Here is a 13,421-nt window from a genome sequence, read left to right as displayed (position 1 = left end):
TAGCAAGGACTCTGCTCCTTGCCCGGCCCTGTGCAGGGCCATATGGTCCATATGGTCCCTGACCTCTAGGAGAGCTCAGTTTAGAGGGCAGAGACAATGTAATGGCTTGTTTGGGTCTGCAGCAAGGGGCCTTGAAGGGTGGATAGGAGTGTGCCAGCTAGCTTGGAGTGCAGTTGTGGAGGGCAGAAGTGGGACACCCAACAGTTTGCTCCTACTCAGAGAAACCGTGACCTCGGTGGCCTAATTCTCAGAGCTTGTCTGCCCTCGTTGCGTCATCCTGGACCTGCTTTTCAGTTCTCGGTTGACAGAATAGAGGAATTTCTGAACAGATTCTTTATGCTCTAGTAACACCTAAACTCCGAGGAGTTCCTCGCACACACCAGGTGGTCTCATGCCTCTGAGCCTTTGCACATGATGTTCCCGCAGTCTGGGACATCCTCCCCCACCTTCTTCAGTTGACCAACTCCTACTCATCCGTTGATTCAGCTCAGGCAATGGCTTTTTCCAGAGAGTGTCTTCCTTTCCTGGCCCGGATGAGATGCTTCTTCTGGGAGTTCCTGCAGCCTCTTTTGCTGTGCAGGACTTGAGGACTGGCATTGGCGCATGCGGCCCCATAAAAGTGATTGAGACGTCTAAGGCCTGTCCCGAGCAGGGCTTCAGCCAGTAGGTTTGCGGGCCCCAGGGGCCCAGGAAGGGCCTGTTTCTTTCTGCACGGGAGGGACATAAGCCAAGTCTTCTCACTGGGTGTTTGTGTGCCTGTGTGTGTGTGTGTGTAGGTTGGGGGTTATAGGCCCCTCATGTCAGAGCTTCTTCCTGCATCTCCTCCCTCTGTGTTTATGTGGGGGACGGTGGCTAGCGAGAGCCTAGGGCCCAAAGGCCTTAGGAAGCAACTCTAGGCTGCAGCAGAGCCCAGTGCGCCCTGGGCTGGGGAAAGGTAGTGAGCGCCGCCCAGAGTCCTGGTCCAAGGACAGAGAGACCTGGAGTCTAGTAATACTGTCTCTGCTACCAAGCTGGCTTCTGGCCTTGGGGGATTCCCTGCACTCCTCAAACCTCAGTTGTCTTGCCTGTAAAATGGGGACGCAGCAACCACAAGCCTCCAGTTGCCAGGGGTTGCCTACAGGACCGGCGATCGGGGAGCGGGCTGCTGGGGATGGGGTGTGGAGGGGTCCACTGCTGGGGAGGGGGGAGTGCAGGGGCTGCAGGCGTCTTCGGGCGGGCGCTGGGGGGCGCCACGCACCTAGGGCGGCTCGCCCCGCCGTAAGTTTGCCTCCAGCTGTTGAATGCGCCGGGGACGGCGGTGGAACGGGGTCCCCGCAGGGTCAGCGGGGCCGGGGGCCAGGGCGTGCTCGGGATTGAGTCGTCTGCGGGGCCTCGGCTGGCAGCGGCGGAGCCCGGCGCGGCCCCCGCCCGGCGGGCGTGTGTCTGTGAGCGTGCGTGTGTCCGCGGCGGCATCGAGCCTGGAGAGGGGGCGGGAGGGGTCTCGCTGCGGCGAGGCCTGCGGAGGGCGCGGGCGCGGGCGGCGAGGGCGGCGGACAGCCCGCGGCCGCGGCCCCTGACGCACGCTGCGCTCCAGCCCCCTCCCGGGCGCCGGCCCCGGCGAGGCAGAGGCGCGAGGCGGGCGGCGGGGTCTGCGCGCACCCGGCGGCGGCTCGCAGACACACCGGCCGCGCCACAGACACACGCCACGCGCCGAGCCCGCCGGGCGCCGAGCGCATCGCCCCGCGCCCGCACTCGCACTCGCACTCACACTCGTGCGCAGGCCCCGCAGCCGCCGCGATCGGAGGCGGTGCTCGGCCCGGAGCCCGGCAGGGGCCGGAGGTGAGTGAATTCCTTCGGATCTGAGCGCCCGCGGCCGGCCCAGACGGTGGGAGTGGGCGCTGGGACCGGAGGACACCCGCTCCGCCATGGGGGTGGGGCTCGGAGCAGAACTCAGCCGGGGGAGGATGAGACGGGGAAAGCCTCCCCCGGCGCCTCCTGGGTCGGGGGATCCCCGAGAGACGCCCCCGCCCCCGCCCGGGGAGGACCACCCTGTGCAGGGCTGCGGGTGGTGGACGGAGGCGGGGTGGGAGGACACGGAGGACGGTCGGTGAGGTGAGCAGTTTCGAGGGGTGGTGCAGAGGTCTGATGGTGGACGGTCGTGCCAGCCAGCACAACAGCGCGCCTCTCTGCCCCCATCTTTGCGATTCGGGGGCCCTCGCACCCCTCTTTCAGGGAGTGGTGCGGGGGTCAAGGAATTCATCTTCTAGCCGGTAAGGGGGAGTTGATTGGTGCGGGATGACAGCTGAGGTGGGGGGTGGGAGCTAGGGTGGGGCTTTACTCCCCTTCCCCGCAGGAGGGCGATGGTTTGGTAAGAGGACCAGAATTGGGGAGTGGGAGCTCCCAGGGGGTGGGGACCTTTGCGAAGGCTTTGCCCCTTCCTCTGGTGGCGCTGGTGTGGGGCAAGCAGGGAGGCAGCAGAAATCGGCAGACTGCAGCTCTGGCAGGGCCAGGGCCAGTGCTGGTGTGTGTGTGTGTGTGTGTGTGTGTGTGTGTTCCAACAACTGGCAGAAGCGGGGGCGGGGGCAGAGGGTGGGTGTGTTGGTTGGTAAGATGATGTGTGCACGTGGGGAGGATGTGTGGTCTGTGTGCACACAAGGCTGTGTGCAGGGATGGGCTCCCCTCTGTCTGTACACATACACACACATGCACACACACACTCTCTCTCTCTGTCCGTGGTCCAGCAGAATATTTGGAGGGGAGAGGGCTGTGTGTTTGTCTATGTGTGCACTGGGGGAGCTTGTGTCCAGGACAGAGGTGGCCAGATTGTGGTGTGTCAGGCGTGCTGAAGGAGGGAGATGACTGGGATGGTGGTGCTGACCCTCTCTGGGTTCAGCTCCGGAGAAACGTGGTACGGGGTACTTGAAGGCACTTTCTGCAGCTCTGGGCTCCCTGCTGTGTCCCTTCCACCTGGAGCCCTCCCACCCCAGTGCCTGCCTTTGGAGGGCACTTGGATCCCCTTGTCGAGACACAGGTGTTGGACTGGAGAGTGTGTGTGTGTGTGTGTGTGTGTGTCTGGGCTGCGGCTGTTGCTGTCAGCAGGCCAGGCTGTTGGAGGAGAGAAGGGGGGAGGAGGGGGTGCTGGCAGCACCTGGAGGGATGTGGTGGAAGCTGCAGGCCCCAGGCTACCAGGTTTAGTTACAGAGGGACATTTTCATCTGGGGAGTGGCCTGGGGGGAGAGTATTTGCATGTGTCTATGTGTGTGTGCCTGGCTCACACACCTGTTCCCAGAGCCCGTGGGCACCTGTGGCACGTGTCATGTCTAGGCCATCAGCAGGGCATGTGGGTCCACATATATGTGGAAACATGTGTCCAGGGAGAATAAGGTCTGTGCCTGCACGCACGCACACACAGGTGCTGTCTGTAAATGCCCGTCCTGAGTGAGCTGTGTACACCAGCAGGAGCTCTGGGCCATCCAACCCAGGGCAGGAAGGAAGCAGAGTAACGGAAGGGGGTCTCAGGGGGAAGTAAGTTTGTGTGACGTCAGTGAGGATCTCTGGGTGTGACGTCAGCCCCAGGTTGCCAGTGACGTCACTGGGACAGCGGTGTGAGAGGTCACCCCCAAGGACCGGGATGATGTCACTGGGCAGGTGAGGGAGGTGTCACCGTGAGGGTGTGTGGTTCAGCAGGGTCACGTCCCTGTGTTCTGAGAGGCGAGAAGGGGAGAGGGGTGGAGCTTTGGAGTGAGCAGTCCTTCCCAAGAAGCCCCATTTCCTGAGTGGATGTGGAACCCATTTCCATAAGGCCTGCCCCCCCAACGGCACATCTCTGCTGCCTCCCCCTACCCATGTCCCCTCTCTCCCCTCTGCCTGGGACCCCACCAGTCCCTGTTCTCCACCCCATCCTAGTCAGGCGGCACAGACCCTCAGGTAAGTGTGTTCTGGTGGGTGAACATGTGTGTGTGTGTGTGTGTGTGTAAGTGCAGATGACAACCGAAAACAGCCATAGTGAGGGAACCAGAGACCTTTGGTTCTCATTCCATGTTGCCGCTCTGTGTTTTGTGATATAGACATTTCCGTCATTTCTCTGGGCCTCCAGTTCTCATCTGTCACCTGGGAGATGGTTAGGGACTTGAGGGGGGAATTAGAGGCAGTGGGCTTCCGGGGGGCCAGATGTCCGGTACATGGTAGAAGTGAGCCCCATCCCTTGGCCTTCTGTCCCCCCCCGCCCCCCCTAGAGCAACTGTTCCCCTGTTTTGCTTTAAGTCGAACTTTGTCAAGAGGTTTCTTTTCTCTCCTTGATCCTCGGCAGTCCTGTGAGGCTGGCAGGCTGGCTATTATGTGGCCATTTGACAGATGAGCAAACTGAGGTCCAGAGGGTAAAGTCAGCTATTGTTGTTTGATTCCTTAGTGAGAACTCCCCTGCTGGTGGGTGTGGAGAGACCCCCATTTGATGGGCAGGGCATCTGCATTTAACAGAGGGACAAGGAGCTCTCTGCAGTGGGGCAAGGAGTGGAAAGTGTCAGGGTGAGGAGCGCAAGGCCAGGAGCTCAGTGGAGGCAGTAGAGGCCTCCTGCTTGTTCTGGCGCCCCAGGAGATTCTGAGGAGGCCCGCCTGATAGGAATGGCTGCATCCAGCGCCAAGCCTCTTGTAATGGGGTCCGTCTGGGGTGCTCACTGGGGGCTCTGAGCCTGCTCCTCAGGCTGGTTCCCTGTCCCCTGAGGTCTGGCGGGGTGCCTGCTGTGGACGCAGTCCTCGTTCCAGTGACACCTCTGCTGTGTCCTGGCCGTGTTTGATGCAGGGATCAGCCTCCCTGTCTGTCTCCGAGGTGGGGCTGCTTGCCTCCCAGGCTTACTGCTGAGCAGGAGAGAGTGGCACCTCCCCAGGCAGTTGGGATGGTGCCCACCATAGCGACTCTCACCGCTTCAGCTCCAGTGCCCCCAAACCAGGTCCTCCATCCTGCCACTCCCCCCCATGTCCCCCACTCCAAAACTGCTGTGACAGCGCGCTTTGCAGACCCAACAGCCAGGAAGCAGATTGCCTTGAACCCCAAGTCTCCTTAACAAGTCAGTCCTCTTTGGGGAAAGCTTTAATAGTCCAGGTTAACTCAATCCTCTGCCTCCTGCTGTCTCAGCTCAATCCCCTATTAAATTTACCCTCTCCTGGCTCAGTGAGCACCTGGGGCAGAGGCGCTGTCACTAGTACTGGGGATGGTGTCTGGGAGGGTTGGAATAATAGAATCCCCTCCTCCCCACCACCCCCAGCTCTGCAGACAGCCCCCAGGGAGGCCCTAGAGAGCCCCTTAGGACTGGGGAGCCACCTGGGCAAGCTTATACCCGGGGTGCCAGGGGAAGGGCGCTGGCTGCACGGTGTTACTGACAGCAGTAATTATAGTGATAATAATAATGATATTAGCTGATATTCATCGAGCCTGTACTGAGAGCCAGCCCTGGCGGGAAGCTCTTTATAGACGTACTCGTTTAACCCCACTAAGCCTTCTGCAGTACAGTTGTTGTTAGTCCTCATTTCCCAGACAAGAAACAGAGAGGTTACTGTCCAGCTCTGGGCCACACAGCGGCAGAACCAGGACTGGAAGACCCATGGGTGTACTCTTTGCATTGTTAGCCATTAACTGATGAAGCCTTTTGCTAGGGGACCCGGGGCATCTCGGGGTTCCCCTGTCTCTGAGGGACCTCTCAGGGCCTCACTTGGCTTGTCTGGAAATGGGGGCAGTGACCCTGCTGTAAGGAAGCAGTGGGTGTGGCTGCAGGGACAGAAGCGCAGTAAGGCTCCTGGGCCTCAGCCCCTGCGCCCCCTCCCTCTGTATTGGCCTGTGACCTTCTGGAAGGCAGGTCCTTGCTCCCAGATTCCCCCGCAGTGCCTAGCACAGTGCTGGCTGCACAGTGGGTGCTCCGTAGGGGCTCCCCGGGTGATGGAGGGGATGCTGCTCTAGGATCATCATCTTCCCCAGGCCTGAGGTTGTCGAAGCCTCAGCTGGGGCCCCCTGAACCACTCCTCCTCCCTCTCCCTGTCTGACTTGTGGAAGAGCAGGAGCTCAGGGTCCCCATTCTGCCTCTTTGTCTCCTTGTTGTGTGTCCCGGGAAAAAGAATTCACTTCCAGAAGGTTCTGTCTCTCAATGTAAAGTGGGGGTAGTGGTACTGAATTCCTAACTCGGGTTGGTTACATAAGGGAATGACAAGCATGTAGCATTGTGTCTGGCACATAGTAGGTGTCAATTAGATGATTTCCCTCCCCCTTCCCATCTGTCTCCCTTATTCATTCCTGGTTCCCTGGAATGGGGCTTGGGCTGTGTGTGTGTGTATGTGTGTGTGTGTCCATCCTTCTCTCTTTGCAGCCTGTAGTTTCATTCCCTGAAATGCATAGAAATTGTTTTCTAGAGCCAGGCTTGGGGAGCCCGAGGAAGCATGAGTAGAACCTGGGAGCAGCATACCTCCCAACTGGAGTGTAGAGAGGGGCTGGGAGGGGAGCAGGTCATGTTTTTGTGGCTGTGTCTGCGTGTGTGTGTGCACACTGGTCAGCACCTCTCTTGGGCAAGCAGGGAGCCATTCCCAAGGGCCCAGCCTCAAGGCTGACTCAGTTTCCCTCCTTGGCCTGTCTCTATCGCCTCTCTTCCCCTGAAGTTCTCCTTGGATCTGGGGGGAGGCACAGGCTGTAGGGTCAGCCTGCCTGCCACCCTCCCTTCCCTGCCCTTGTCATTACCTGGAGCGAGTTGGGGGGAGGTCTCCCATTCCCACAGTGTGTCAGCTCCAAACAGGCAGAGATTAGCAGGCCCTCAAAAGGTACTTGAAGAACAACTTTCTTTCATCTACCAGCTACTGAGAATGGGCTGATGTATTTTGTATTCAGTTCACACACACACACACACACACATACATACTATTACAAGGATGTCTCACTCAGGTATAACTGCTGTGCCTGGGATTCAGACAGGAACTCCCAGAGATGAGTTCCTGTCCTGAGGAGACACCCGGATTGTCTGCCAGGTGCCTGGCATGGGGCCTGCACGCAGTAGGGCTTGCTTGACAGGCGGTCCCTGTTAGTCTGTGGCCCGGCAGACCAGGGACTGGTAATGAGCCGGTCTCGGAAGCAGAGCTGGAGAGGTGGGGATGGCTTCTGCTTTGGGCACTGCAGAGTCCCCAGGATTGCACGCCCACTACGAGCCAGGCTCAGGGCAAAACACTGTCTATTATCTTGTTTAATTTTGGCTGGAGGATTGTGGAAGAGGTCCAGCTGGCCTCTGGGGTGGGGGCATGCCAGGTGGAGACCATGTGAGCTGAGGTCTGGAGGTAGGAAAGCCCGGAGTGGAATTTGGGACAATGAGTCTGGACATGAAGTTTGGAGATCAACCACACAACAACCTAAATAACCCTAAAATCAGAGCTAAGAAATCCAGCATTATCCTTTCTGTCAGAGAGGATCAGAGTCTGTGGGTACTTATTTAGATGCAGATCCTCAGGCCCTGCTGGCAGAGATTTCGATTCAGTAGGGTCGATGGGGAGCCCAGGAACCTGCATTTTTAGTGCATTTCCAGAAGATGAATTCACCCTGTTTGTGGGGTGGATGGCAGCTGAAGGGGCTGCTGCCTATTCCAGGGGATCTTCCGGACTCCTCCCACGCAACCTGGTAGGCATCAAAGCCATATCCGATTTCCGAAGGGGGGCTGAACACAGAGAAGCTAGACGCCCTCCCTTTGGTGACACAACATTAAGACCCAGGCCGATACTGACTAACACTGACTAATAACCTTCGTGTTCGCTGACTGCTGTTCTAAACCTGCTCAAGGAGTCCTTCGTCAAACCCTCAGAACGACCCTCTGCATCCTCGCTGTTGCACAGAGGAGAGATGGAGGCAGAGTCACGGTTACTGATGGGTTGGTTGCTGATGGGTCACAGTTCAAGGCCTCACTGCTGGTAAAGAACTGAAGTGCGGTGGGGTGGGGAGGAAGTGCGGCTGGAGAGGGCCTGCCCCAGGATCTTGGAAGGAGCGATGCCCTCGCGTCTCCCTGCGTTTGGTGCGAGGACGCGGGTGGAGCTGAGCCTGCGGCTGTGCCTGTGAGCAGAGGCCAGAGGCGGGGGTGGAGTGCGGAGCTGAGCAGCCGGGAGGAGGAGGGCCGAGAGCCAGGAAGGCGTCCAGGAGGAGGCGGCGACGCAGAGTCGCGTAGCGGCGGCCCGAGGCTGCTCATCTGGTGGGCACTCTGGCCGAGGCAGGTCCGGGGCCTGGCGGGCGGCGGGGTGTCTCCGCCCAGGGGGCGAGTCCCAGGCTGGCCCACGCGGTGTACCCGGGCCCCCTACTGGGCACGTGCGCGGCGGCGGGGCCAGAGCCAGAGCCGGAGGGGCGGGGGAGGAGGACCGAGCGGGCAAGAGAGCCCACACGGCCTCCGCCACGCCGAGAGCGCGGCAGCCGGGACCCGCGAGGGTCCCATCCCGGCCGCCCGCCGCTGCGCGGAGCCCCAGCCCCGCGCCGCCGGCCCGGCCGCGTCGGCCGGGTTTCCGCCTTACTTCCCTGTGCTTAGAATTTGCAGCCGCATCTCCCGGCGCTCGAAGCCAATTTCACGGCCTCTGGGCTCGGCGCGCTGCGCGCGATCGTAAACCGGCCCGCGCCCACGGAAACGGGGCCGAGGGGGCGACCGAAACGAGGCCCCGCCGAGGCCCCGTGTTTTCGATGGGGTGTGTGGGTCAGGTGGGTGTGGGCCGGATGGGGTGTGCCTCTGTGAACTGCCCTGGGAGAGATGGGCGGGGATGCAGGCGTGGCCATGCGTGTGCAGAGTGGCCCCCCCAGCGTGAGCCAGCTTGGGGATGCACCTATGTGTTGGCCTGTGTGTGTCTACAGGGGCCCCTGTGGGCTTGTTTATTTGGGTGTGTATGGGGTATGGTCCGCAGTGAGCAGGGGCCGGTGTGTTTGTGTAGGTGTGTTGCCCTGTGTCTGTGCAGGGTCTCAGGTGTGTTAAGACATGTGCCAGTTGCCAAGTTAGGGCAGACGCCCCAGTGTCTGGATTCTGTGGGCAGCTGGGTCCAGTACCCCAGGGTCTGTGTGTACACGTGTGTCTGAGAGAGAGTGAAATTCTAGGGGGTTGCTTGCTGTCTGGGTGTGCCCCATGGGTGCTGGGGTGTGTGTGAGGTTATAGTGTGTAGCCCATCCCTGCAGGGTGCGTCCCATCCCTGCTGGCCACTGGGTGCAGGGTCAAGTGTGAGCCCCGTAGCTAGGGGGAAGAGTGTCCCTCCGGACCTGGAGCTGGAGCTAGCTGGCTGCTTCCTTATCCGCTCCGGCTGGGGGTGGTGGATTTGAGGCATTGCGGGGAGGGCGGATAGGGGGGGTTGGTGGCCGAGTGTGTGTTTCTGTTTCATTGCTGCTGCTGGCTGTCAGCGTGCGGTGGGTCTACAATATGTTTGTGAATGGCCGTGTCGAGGGGGCCGAGGTGTGAGCCCCTGCCTGCGGGGGAGGGCCAGGAGTACCATCTGGGCTGCTGAGGTGTGGGGCCAGGCAGAGAGGGGCCTCCACGGGATGGGATGAGTGTATGCATGTGCACGTGTGCGCACAGATGGAGGGCAGAGTCGGCATGTCTGCCGGGCTTTGTGAGTCTCTGCAGGTGGAGGTCAGGCAGAGATGTTGCTCTCAGGGTGTGTGAGCAGTGGGGCAGAGACACTACACCTGGTAGGGCACAGGTGGGGGCCACAGGAGCGGGTGCTGGTCCTTGCAAAGTTCTGAGCAAGAGATGTGCTGGGGTAGGGGAGGGGTGCTTGTTCCCTGCAGCAGAGAGGAAGAGGCCCAGCTGTAGAAGGGGGCGGGCCCAGTCGGTGTTGGGTTGACTAAGAAGAGGGTGGTGTGGTTGGAGGGGTGTGCGTGGGAACCGGGCATCAGGTCAGTGCGGGGTGCGTGTGGCCATCCCCACCTGGGTGTGTGTCTGTGATGGGGAGTGAGGTGTGGGGCTGGGACCGTGACTTGGGAGGACCCTCCAGGCTGTGGGCCCAGCTAGGAGCGAACGACATGGGAAGGGATGAGGTGGGTGGGAATGGGGGCCCTTCAGCTCCCAGAAAATCTCTCCATCTGTTGTTTGCACCTCCTGCCCAGGGGCCATGGAGAGACTGGAAGAAGCCTTGTGGCCCCCGCCGCTCCCCGCTTCTCACCCCTGCACCTTGTGGGGTAGGGTGGGGAGTCCCCATCCCTTCGTCTGGGTCTCGAGCCCCTTCCCCTCCCTGTCTCTTGCCCCGTCATCTTTCTGTCTCCACCTCTCTGCTCTCATCGCCCCATCTCTCTGGCTCCATCTTTCTCCATCTCTGCCTCCATCTCCTTCCACTCCTTCCCTCCCTCTTCTCACACTGATATTCATTTGTGGTATATTCGGTTGCCATGGGAAACCTAAGAAAGAAGTGAGTGTACCCTTCAAGACTTCAGCATTTTTCCCTCCTCCCTCCCTCCTGCTGTCCCCCCCTCGTCTCCTCTCCCTCCCTCCCCTTTCTCCCCTTGCCTCCTCCTCCTCCTCTTCCTCCTCCTCACAGAAGGAGAGGACTTGGGTGAGGAGCTGCCGCCGCACCTGAGACCCCACTGCTGCCACCGCCGCTGCTGTTACCGTGGGGACCTGCCTGAGACCAGGCCAGGGACAGAGCTTCGCTGGTCAGAAGGGCTCCTTCCGCCTGCAGAGATCTGGTAAGAACAGGGTCCTTCTCACGGTGTGTGAGTGTGTGACTGTGTGTGATCATGGCTCACATGACCTGGCCTTGAAAACCCGTGATGTAGCCCGGCCTCTGCCTCCTGTTCCCTCGCCCCTGCCCCCAGCTTCAGGCACCCCCACTCTGCTCCTCCCCAGCTTCCCTTCCACAGGGCCTGTGAGGCAGCTGGCAGAACGGTGGGTCTTTGAGGGGCTGGGGCAGTCCACTGGGGAGGGTGGGGAGGAAGCTCCTGCTGGCTCAGAGACCCCACTCCTGCCCCAGAGACCCCACTCCTGCCCTGTAGCCCAGCTGAGAGCCTGAGCTGGGCCTGCCTGAGCCCTAGCAGGGCCGGGGGCATCTGTGCCCCAACTGGGGGTGGAAGGACTGGCTTCCAGGGTATGGCCTGGGAGATCATGGCCTCTTCTGCCTTGGGTGGGGGCCTTTCCGTGTAGAGAGGGGCAGACTGAGGGGCTGGGAGTGAGCTGGGAGCAGAGAAGTAACGGCGGCATCAGAACCAGGCCAGATCCAGTGTCATTGAACTTGGAAGGAGGCAGGCGAGCAGTCTGACACTAGGAGGCCACAGGCAGGGCAGCCGGCAGTAGCTGTCCCAGCTGGGGCTGGTGGCGGCCCTGGAGAGGAGAGGCCAAGGCTGCCGCTGTCACCGTGGCTGTGTTGGTGGTGGCCACGTGGAGGGAGTTGTTGTCCAGGCGGGGTGCTGAGTGATGGTGGTTGCCGTGGCAAGGGAGCTGTGGCATTGTGGTCTCCATGGAGAGGGGAGGAGACAGAGGGAGGAGGCTGGCTCTCTGGGCTTAGTGTTGGGGGTTGCTAAGGAGAGGGAGATGTCTCCAAGATGCAGTGGTCCCCATGTGGAGGGGCTGTGGCTGGGCAAGGTGTTGGGGTTCCCCAGGGGAGGGCTGCTATTGGGTGCTCTGGAGGGGGCTGGTGCAGGGAGGGGGTGGGGGGTGGGTGCTCCATGCAGGACCAGCGGAGGGGACGGTGCGGGAGGGGCTGCTGCTTCGGTCTCGATGTTGCTGGCACAGGCTGAAGGAGGGGTCTTTGGTGGCGGGAGTGGGGCACACTGGGTTTGTCTGAGGTGTGCTCCCCGCTCCCATTGCTCATCCTGTCCTGTCCTGTCCAGACTGCGGCCCCTGCTGCACCCCTGGCTTCCCTCCTCCCATGGCCTCCTCTTGCCCAGGCCTCCTGCCCACTTTGTGGCCAAATGCTCCTGCCTCTGCTCCTTGAGCCCGCTCCCTCTCAGGGCCTCACTCATCCCTCATCTGGACACGTCCTCCCTGCTTGTCCCCAGATGACTTTCTCCCTCTCTTTCATGTTTGCTGAGCTCTGGGAAGCCCAGCACTGATGCTTGCCTTTGAGGTATCAGAGAGGGGAAGAGACTCGCCCAAGGTCACACAGCACAGATGCCCTGGAACTGGGGCTTGATCCTGGGTGCCTGCCTCCCCAAAGGTCCAACTTTTCAGGCCTAACTCCTTCCTCCAGAGCCTCCCCACCCCATTCAGAGTTGTCTCTCTTCCCTCAGTCCCCAGATATTCTCCAGAAGCACACATTCCATTCTAACATCACTAAGAGGCAACACGGAAGAGCACAGAGTTTAAATCCTGACTCTGTGGCTTACAGCTGTTTGAGTCTGTGCCTCAGTTTCCCCTTCTGTAAGATGGAGATGATGCGTCTCAGGGTTGCTGTCACTTGGGATAACTTCTGGGCTGCCCTGGTTCCTGGCATGCAGTAGACTCTCAGCAAGTAGTAGCTACCACCATTATCGTAATTCCTTTAGAGAATGACTTTAAAATGGCTTTCTTACTTGCCTGGGGTGGACAGGGTGACTTCTCACCAGAGATCTGCCTCATTTTGTCCTTCTCTGTGCTCCTTGAGCAGCGGAGGTGCTGACCTGACATCAAGAAAGCAGGAGGCGGGGCCTGGTTGTCAAGTCAGGATGGAAGCTGACTCCCTGTCCGGTGCTCCAGGCTGACTCGCTGTCTGGTGCTCCCTGTCAGGTACTCCCTGCCTGCTCGCTCTAGGGGCCTGGGCGTGCACTTTAGTCGTGTGGGCCTTGTACCCCTAGCTGTGCCGGGGTACTGTAGCCCCTTGGCTTCCTCCCCAGGGACCCAGGGTTCTGAGCCAGCTCAGCCACCCCTGGCTGGTGGTACCCTGGAAGTATCGGGGGAAAGCTTTCCTGTTAACCTTCTTGGCACCACCAGAGGACAAGCCAGGCAAGGGACTGAAAAGGATATACAAAGAGGGCCATCTGAGGGGTCTGGGAAGTGACCAGCAGGATGTCTTTCTAGTGACAGAGATCTGAGTTCAGATCCTGCCTCTGCCACTGCCTAGGGCCTTGGCAACTTTTCTCTGCCTTTCTGGACCTCAGTTTCTTCATCTGTGTAATGGGCATAGTGAGAATCGCTAGATCACCTTGACGATGTGAGGCAGGGGAATGAAGTTAAAACATACAGGGAGGTGTTTCCTAGAGTGGCAGCTGCTCTTTCTAGAACCTTCAGGTTTCACCTTTCAGGCTGAGTTGGGTAAGAGGGAAGGAAGTGGTCCTGGGTGGCCCCAAATGACAGAAGTGGGCCCAACCAGGTACAGACCTCTATTAGTCACAAGAGACTTTGTAGCAGTCAGCGCCGTCTTCGGATGGGGTGGAGGAGGAAGCGAGTGCTCTAAGTGCAGTGAGACCACAGAAGACTGGCGGGGGCAACGGCTGAGGATTGCAAGACCCAGGTTCATGTCCTCATGATGCCCTTCATGGGCTGTGGGGTCTC

General features: G+C 60.2%; 1 protein-coding gene across 10 annotated transcripts in view; it reads left to right on the top strand.

The window, feature by feature from the left end:
* The first annotated feature begins 1,661 nt into the window (after positions 1–1,661).
* ELFN2 (extracellular leucine rich repeat and fibronectin type III domain containing 2) overlaps positions 1,662–13,421 on the top strand; it is a 57,161-nt gene continuing 45,401 nt past the window's right edge. Inside the window, exons 1-3 of one of the 10 annotated variants that reach the window (XR_016037663.1) lie at positions 7,970–8,183; positions 10,495–10,642; positions 12,538–12,656. The gene's annotated coding sequence lies outside the window, so the exon portion shown is untranslated. Of the gene's footprint in view, positions 1,819–7,969; positions 8,678–8,700; positions 8,854–9,794; positions 9,857–9,944; positions 10,139–10,494; positions 10,643–12,537; positions 12,657–13,421 lie in introns of those variants that run through there. The other 9 variants (XM_088837220.1, XM_055396402.2, XR_016037662.1 and 6 more) reach the window with 9 other exon arrangements.

The sequence above is a fragment of the Moschus berezovskii genome, chromosome 6 (assembly GCF_049115385.1).
Source record: "Moschus berezovskii isolate FMDL1 chromosome 6, NW_MosBer_1.0, whole genome shotgun sequence".
Taxonomy (NCBI): domain Eukaryota; kingdom Metazoa; phylum Chordata; class Mammalia; order Artiodactyla; family Moschidae; genus Moschus; species Moschus berezovskii.
Note: the sequence above shows the minus strand (reverse complement) of the source record. Positions and strands in the feature narration are given on the sequence as shown.